The sequence below is a fragment of the Bidens hawaiensis genome, unplaced genomic scaffold (assembly GCF_021521415.1).
Source record: "Bidens hawaiensis isolate Kalapana, Puna unplaced genomic scaffold, B.hawaiensis_p1.1 tig00021837_1, whole genome shotgun sequence".
NCBI lineage: Eukaryota > Viridiplantae > Streptophyta > Magnoliopsida > Asterales > Asteraceae > Bidens > Bidens hawaiensis.
Genome location: NW_027493391.1, coordinates 194129 through 202367, shown reverse-complemented (window position 1 = coordinate 202367; position 8239 = coordinate 194129). Strand labels below are relative to the sequence as shown.

The following is an 8239-nucleotide window of genomic DNA, read 5'->3' as shown; positions in this document are numbered from 1 at the left end:
AACTCGGTTTATATACACTAACCTAACTTGCTATTCAAGACATTACCAAATATAATAAACCCTAATTGTAATCTCATAACCCATTACATAATAATGAATCCCACGGGCCCAATAGGTCCAACCCGGTTACAAACACGTGACGGGCCTATTAAGTTGGAAATTACGTCCAAAAATCACCCCCCTTAACTTACGACTCAAAATAGGTGGCTCTTCAACTCCGAGCATGTCACTTTTGCCCCGTTTGACTTGACTCATGAACTTGACATTCTCGGTTTTCACAACCATCTTGATCCTCACGCTCTCCGTCATGACCTCCGGTTTCACAGCCTCTTCCACGTCCTTGTGAACTCGACCAGCCCTTACCTCAGCTACCAGACTGATCATACGATTTGCCTTTGTAACTACTTTCCGACCGATTGAAAAGTAACTGACCTTGTAAATTTGAAGCGTCTTCTCTCCTTTGTAGACGTTCCTCAAACGCCTTAAGTCTTCGAACAACATCTTCAAACATCAAACTATCGAGATCTACACTTTGCTTGATTGAGGCTACAAGTTGAAAGTACTTATCTGGAACCGCATCCAGTAACTTCTTCACCAAGACATCTTGCTCGAACACGTGACCTAGACTCGTTGCCTTTGAAACCATACTTGTAATTTTTCCTTCAAACTGATCAACGGTCTCGTCTTCCGCAATCTTGAGTTTCTCAAATTCACTTTTCAACGTTAGCAGTCGAGCCTATTGAACTCGCTCGGCCCCAACATACCGTGCCTTCAAGCCGTCCATATTTCTCAGGCATTCTTGTATTGAGCAATCTGAAGAAGAATATCACCTTCTATTACTTGAAACAAAAATACTCTTGTCGTTGTATTCTTCTTCGCATCAATAACCTCACCCTCAACCCTCATTCAGTTGAACAACTTCCCATAACTCGTGATCATCTAAGATCGCTTCCACCACAATCGCCCATGTGATGTAATTTATTACATTCAACTTTGGAACCTGTAGTGATATCCCCCCCCCCCCCACTTTGGGTTGGATTATCGGATCTTCTTTGTCACCTGCCATTGACGTTGTCGAACACCCTTGCTCTACTTCATTGGAACAAATACAAACCAATAAACTAGCCCCAAAACAACTCTTCAGAACTGAACCTGTTTGTTCACAAAACCCAGTCACGAATACCTCTCGAGAACCTATTCGTCAATTGCAGTCTTCGAAAAAACTAAATCTGTTGTATGACTTTGCCTTCTTCAATAAGAAAAAAACAAAACCAATTCAAGTCCTTGCCCAGCTCTGAATATCGCTCATAACCAAACACACGTCGCTTGCAACGACCCGGCTCTCGAATACCTCGTGATTAGCCGAATTTTCTGATGCGGATTCGTAAACTCTCCTTCGCCGGAACTTACTTTTCCGATGTAGTTCGGCATCAGGACAACAGTAAAACGCCGTAGCAGGTTCGATTGACCTGCTCATGAAGATAAACTCGATTCAGAAACCCAACTTGGTTCCGATATGCGCCGATGATAGCTTCTCCTCAAGCCGTCGCTCACGCCGATCTCCGTTAACTCTATTTTCGATTTCTTGAACTTGGCTCTGATACCAATTCAAGTCTCGGGTCAATAATCAAACACAAAGTAAACAAATAACTCTTGTTTATTAATCAGAAAATCTAACTAAAAGAACTTATACAATCTCTCAAACCCTAACTCGATTTGACTGTTGATGAACCCTAACTCGGTTACATCATGTTCACCATCTATAATGTCTAACCATAACTCGGTTTATATAGACTAACCTAACTTGCTAGTCAAGTCATTACCAATTATAATAAACTCTAATTGTAACCTCATAAACCCATTACATAATAATGAATCCCACGGGCCCAATAGGTCCAACCCAGACATCAACACGTGACAGACCTATTAAGTTGGAAATTACGTCCAACACATATTAGTCTGTCGAAGTCACTATTCACTTTTGCAATTTCAAATGGCGGATGTGAAACTATTCACACTTGTCATTTCAAGTGACGAATTTTTGTAAAAGGTTGAATAATGTTACATATGGGTAGGCTGCGTCGGGTTACGAGATCCGTCAGTCAAACCGACAAAAGAGAGAGACCGTTAACATCTGCCATTTGAAATGTAGATCACATGGTAATTGTACTAATTATGGCATTTCAAATTACGGAACACATGATAATCCTCTAACTCACCAAACAAAAGTTGATACAATTTGAAACTTTATAGGAAAAGTGTTCTTTCGTTTTATCCATACCATTTCAATAGCTTTTGCTTTGAATGATATCTTGATAAATACTTTTATTCATTGTTCATACATAAACCGGAAGGTACATAATTACACAACCATGTATATAGGAGCTGGTATAATGACCTACACCAGTCTTGACCGCCCTTTAACAAGACTACAACAAACCATAATAAAGTTACAATCCATCTCATGATTAAGAATGGATTAATGAGACGAACTACTATTTCTCCCTCGTTGTCTTTATTATATAATCACATATATAAATGCTCGTTTCAAGTTGATATATCAAGTATGAGTCTTATGAGGATAGAGGCGGATTGGAAGTCCCATGGCCGGGAGAGGGAAAGGATTCACAATAAGTTTCTCATCTGGGACTATTTTTTCCCATTTGAATTTTCTCACCAGATGATGCATGAACACTAGAATTTGTACTCGGGCATACTCCTTTCCGGGGCATATATGAGGTCCTCCTCCAAAGGGTATGAATGTATACGGTGCTGGTCCTTTGCCATCAAATCTTGTCGGGTCAAACTTTTGTGGCTCTAGAAAGTATTCAGGATTTTTATGCGTTGAGACCGCACTCCAGTACAACTATAATATGTGTAAATGTTAGCCTAGAAAGAAAAAAAATGGAGACATCCTTGTTACTTGGAGTGGAAATTACCTTCCAGCCCTTGGGAATAGTGTAACCGTTGTATACAAAAATAGTAATGGCTTCTCTAAAAGAACCATGGGTAGGTGGAGAAACTCTTGAGCACTTCACATGCCACATTCCATGAATACTTCATCTTCGAGAGATCGTTCCAATTCAATGCTTCTCCAAATCCTTTAGAATTTGCGATTTTTCTTTGTTCTATTTTAACTAAAATTATTTTTAGTTCCCATCCAATCAATTGAACGGCCCTAAGCCCGTCCCATTTGGTGATTTCTCCATTATGAAGTTACTTACCCACGGTTATCTATATAAGCATGCTTTTTAATCATTTGTAAACCAAAAAAAAAAAAAAAAAACTTACCCGTAAACTATGGATGTATGTCTTTCTAGACCGAACCTCATTAAGTTAATATGTGAGTTTACTACTTCCAATGTTTTGGTTCGTGTGTGCTTTAGTTCTGGAGCTTTTGACTAGTTTTTTATATTTAAAAAGTGTAAATATCATAAAATCCCACCATGATATATTTTTTTCTCACGTAAAAGCCTCATAAAAATTTTGTTTTGCAAATAAAAACCAACATAATGTCTATTACTTCTCTTAAAAATATCCCTAAACAATATTTTGCACATAAAAAGCCACCACACCTTTCTTTTTTAACACAAAAGCCCCTTAACATGTTAAGTTTAAAAAAAAATAAAAATATAGGTTACTAACGGACTTTAACCTAAAAAAAATCAAAAATACGTTAAAAAAAATCCAAAAAACATCTTAACCTAAATTACGAACTTTTATGACAAAAAAAAAAGGAATTTTGTTAGATTTTTTTAATCTAAAAAAGCGAAACATTTTAACCTAAATTATTTTTGGTAATAAAAAATTATATAGCTAGTCAACTTTGGATTTTGGTTATGTAATAAAGGATCGTAAATTAATCAAATGTGACTTAAATTGACATTAAAAGGTTTAAATGAAACGTAGAAATTACATGTTAATAATTCAACAAAGGATCGTTTGTCAAATGTGATTGAAATTTAGAGGTGTTTTAACAAGTTAAATTTCGAATATTTGATTTATTTGAATCGGGTTGCTCAAATTCTGAAAATTTGAAGTTCGATTCGAATTTGAAATAGATTCAACAAATTCGATTTGATTTGAATTCGAAATAGCTAATTCAAAATTCGATTCGATGATGAAATTAGATTTTGAAACAAATACGAATGAATTCGATTCGAATTCAGTTAAAAAATCTATTTTAATTCTCCTTTCAAAATTACTATAAAGCTAAGTTTTTTAACAACAAAAATAACAAGTCTATAAACCAAATAAATTATTCAAAGTTACAACATCCTAAATATTCAAAACGGTAACGTCTATTCAAAACGGTAACATCTAATTACTAGATTTAAAAATCAAAATAATGAACTCTCAATTTTTAGTCTCAAGAACTTAAGGTTTTAACCCACGACCTATCTTTTTATAAATATGTGTGTTTACAACGAAAATACTGTATAATTTAAATTTGAATTTCGAATCGAATTCGAATGATTGAAATCGACTCCGAACCTTTAAATTCGAATGCGAGTAGATTTGAGTTCCGAGTTCCTCGAGTCTGATTCAAATACTAAACACCCCTAGCACTAAGATTTATGTATTAAGATACGAAAATTTTACCAATGGGGTGATGGTCCATTGTTAAAGGTAAAGCCTTTAAACACATGTTTGAGAGACGAAGGTCTTGGTTTCAAGTTTTACGGACGAAAAATATTAAAAATAATAATAATAATAATAATAATAATAATCTGTCGTTCAAAATAAAAAATGATAGGAAGATTTTAGTACCTCTGTAAACTCCTTGGTACACCTCTGGAAACTCAGCAAGATACTTAACAACGAATGCACATACGGAGCTCATATTTTCGTGACCGGCAACCATGAAACCGATTATCTTGTTGGCAATGTTGCTATCTGTCCATTTGTTGCCATCTTCGTCGGTATCCCGAAGTTGGTATGATAACAAGTCTTGTATAGGTGCACCTTTAGTTGGTATGTCCATAACCGGGACATATCGATGAAGGGCTTTGGACATGAAGAAGTTAGAAAGGGCTTTTTTCATCTTATTGTATTCGGGCTTCGGTTGTTGGTTAGCGTGGAAGATCTTGTCCAACGAAGGCACGCGCCATGCCCTCACAAGTCTATCCTCATTTGAGAACAGGAATTTGTTACCTGCAGACCCACAAAACACCGCAACATCCTCTAGGATGAGAGAGGTCCGGAAGACATGCGGTGAGAACCTTGCCATCCGGTCGAAGATGAATTTTTCGGGGTGGCCGTTTCTGGCAGCAGCCAGAAACTCGAGAGTTTCACCGATCACTAGCCACCCTTTTTTACCGGGTGGAACATTTCCATTAACAGGCGCATTAGACTTGTAGAACACCAAATGAAGTGTGAATGACACTGAAACAAATAATAAAGATATCATAGAAGCATAGAAGGTCTCCATTATATATGAGTTGAATTTGAGGGATTTTGGATGGAAAACTGTAGTGGTATATATAAGGAAATGTAACGATGGGACGAAAGTAAGATCTTTTGTACTTTTTATTGTTTTCTCCATTTTAGTTATTTAAAAGTTTGTCTTATTTTCCACTTTGATTGTTAGATGGGTAATGTACTTTTTTAGTTTACTTTTGATGATTTCACCAACCGGTCACGTGTGAGTGTTTGTCACTCAACATCATCCTTCAAAATTTATGTTCATTAGCCTCCTTCAATAGGGGATACATAAATATTTGATACCAGGGACAAAAATGAATCAGTCAAAACAGGTCGGGACAAAATATGTCGAGCAACAAGTTGTAAATTTGATATAAGTGAACAAAATACAACTTGGAACTACAGAAAATTAAACATACAACATAAACAAACAAATTAAAATTCAATTAGTAAATAGTAAACTAATATAATCAAGTATAAGAGTAACTAGAACTTGAACGGTAAACAACCCTAACAAATCTCAAAAACTAAGGTAGCAAGAGAGGGGAGGGGGGGGGGGGGTTGAGGGGGAACCCAAGGCTACAATACGGTGGCGGATCTCACCCGAAATCTTAGGAGTAACGTTTAAATTTTGTTTTTATCCTATTTCATACAATGTAAACGAAACAAAAATAGAAACACGATAATAGATAAATTTAAACAATGAGGTGCATATTTCTCCGCTTTGATTTTTGAAAGTTTGAAATCGAGTCATTAGATTCTCTTCTTTTACTTTATCAAATTTTCTCTTTCGACTGCACAAATTAAAGCATTGTTCAATTTAAACATCACCCATTCAATTACGCAAGGTTCATTTTAGAAAAACACCATTCAATGGTCGTGGTTTCAACCGGTAAAACCCACGTTAGCTTCAATATTCGATACAAAAAAATTAAAAATGGCGTTCCATCTAGTTTCCACCATTATTGGAGCCAGATCACACTTTCCATCCAATTTGGCAAAATTATCATCTTCCTTGAATGTGTGATAAAAGGTCCTAAGATCACCCAAAATACACCCACTTTCTCCATTACTAAAATCATTCAGGTACATATCAGAAAATGCCACTATCTTAGATATGACAAACTTAAAAAACAAATCACGAAGATTTAAACCAGACACATTTTCTAACAAACTGGTTGAGACCTCACTGAATCTATTTTCAAGTTCTTAAATTTGCATATCTAAACCGTATTAAAAAAAACTCAATCTAAAAATGATGTTAATTAGTAATGACATACCTTTCTATTTCTTCTATTTCTTTGATTACCAGCCATTCATTTAGTCACTCAAATCGTTTTTGCTGTGGATTTTCTCTTAACATTATTGGAACAGTTTTGGAGATAAAGGATGTCATTGCTATAAACAGACACCTCCGGGTCAAAACGGGTTTGGGTCAAAACTCGTTTAAGTGATTTTTCATTTCGTTTCAGCACGTAACAACTCGTTTAAGCAATTTTTCATTTCGTTTCAGCGCGTAACAGCTCGTTTAAACGATTTTTCAGTTCGTTACAGCGCGTAACAGCTCGTTTAAGCGATTTTTCAGTTCGTTTCATCGCGTAACAGCTCGTTTAAGCGATTTTTGGTTCGTTTCATCGCGTAACAGCTCGTTTAAGCGATTTTGGGTTCGTTTCAGCGCGTAACAGCTCGTTTAAGCGATTTTTGGTTCGTTTCATCGCGTAACAGCTCGTTTAAGCGATTTTGAGTTCGTTTAACAGCTCGTTTAAGCGGTTTTTCAGTTCGTTTCAGCGCGTAACAGCCCGTTTAAGCGATTTTTCAGTTCGTTTCATCACATAACAGCTCGTTTAAGCGATTTTGAGTTCGTTTAACAGCTCGTTTAAGCGGTTTTTCAGTTCGTTTCAGCGCGTAACAGCTCGTTTAAGCGATTTTTCAGTTCGTTTCACCGCGTAACAGCTCGTTTAAGCGATTTTTCAGTTCGTTTCATCACGTAACAGCTCGTTTAAGCGATTTTGAGTTCGTTTAACAGCTCGTTTAAGCGATTTTTCAGTTCGTTTCACCGCGTAACAGCTCGTTTAAGCGATTTTTCAGTTCGTTTCATCGCGTAACAGCTCGTTTAAGCGATTTTTCAGTTTGTTTCAGCGCGTAACAGCTCTTTTAAGCGATTTTTCAGTTCGTTTCAGCACGTAACAGCTCGTTTAAGCGATTTTTCAGTTCGTTTTAGCATCTAATAGCTCGTTTAAGCAATTTTTCAGTTCGTTTCAGCAATTAACAGCTTGCTTTAGCGATTTTTCAGTTCCTTTCATCATTTAACAGCTTGTTTCAGCATGTTTTTGTTCCGTTGTTGTCGACTTTTCAGTTTCGGTTAATTTGTCGATTTTTTTGAAAGAGGACAACGGACGAAACGTTTTTGTTTTTTTTACATTTTTTGTTTTTGTTTTATTTTTTGAGTTATGATTTTTTATTAATTTTTTTGAATATTTTTTATGGTTTCTATTAAGATAAAAATCCCTCAAAAAAATATTCAAAAAAAACAAATAAAAAATCATAACTCAAAATATAAACGAATAACGAAAAAAGTAAAAAAACTAAAATATTTTCGCCGTTATCCTCGTTAATAAAAAAAAACCCGACAAATTAACCGAAACCGAAATGTCGACGAAAACGAATCAAAAACCTTAATCGACCCGTCTAGTGCGAAAACTCGATAGAAACCGAAACCCAACCCGTCCAGTGCTAAAACTCGTGTCGGCACGAAAGCTGATCCGAGCCGAAACCTAAACCGATATCGTTCCAATCTAAAACCCGTTTCAACCCA

At 36.1% G+C, this 8239-nt stretch overlaps 2 pseudogenes across 1 annotated transcript; both read right to left on the bottom strand.

Annotated features, from left to right (window-relative positions):
- Window positions 1–2367: 2367 nt before the first annotated feature.
- On the bottom strand, window positions 2368–3063 carry LOC143564233 (beta-amyrin 28-monooxygenase-like; annotated as a pseudogene). The gene is made up of 2 exons (XR_013140822.1): window positions 2940–3063; window positions 2368–2866 (listed from the first exon to the last, which is right to left on the bottom strand). The product of XR_013140822.1 is annotated as a beta-amyrin 28-monooxygenase-like (transcript).
- A 587-nt stretch (window positions 3064–3650) lies between these two features.
- Window positions 3651–5431, bottom strand: LOC143564247 (beta-amyrin 28-monooxygenase pseudogene; annotated as a pseudogene).
- Window positions 5432–8239: the final 2808 nt, after the last annotated feature.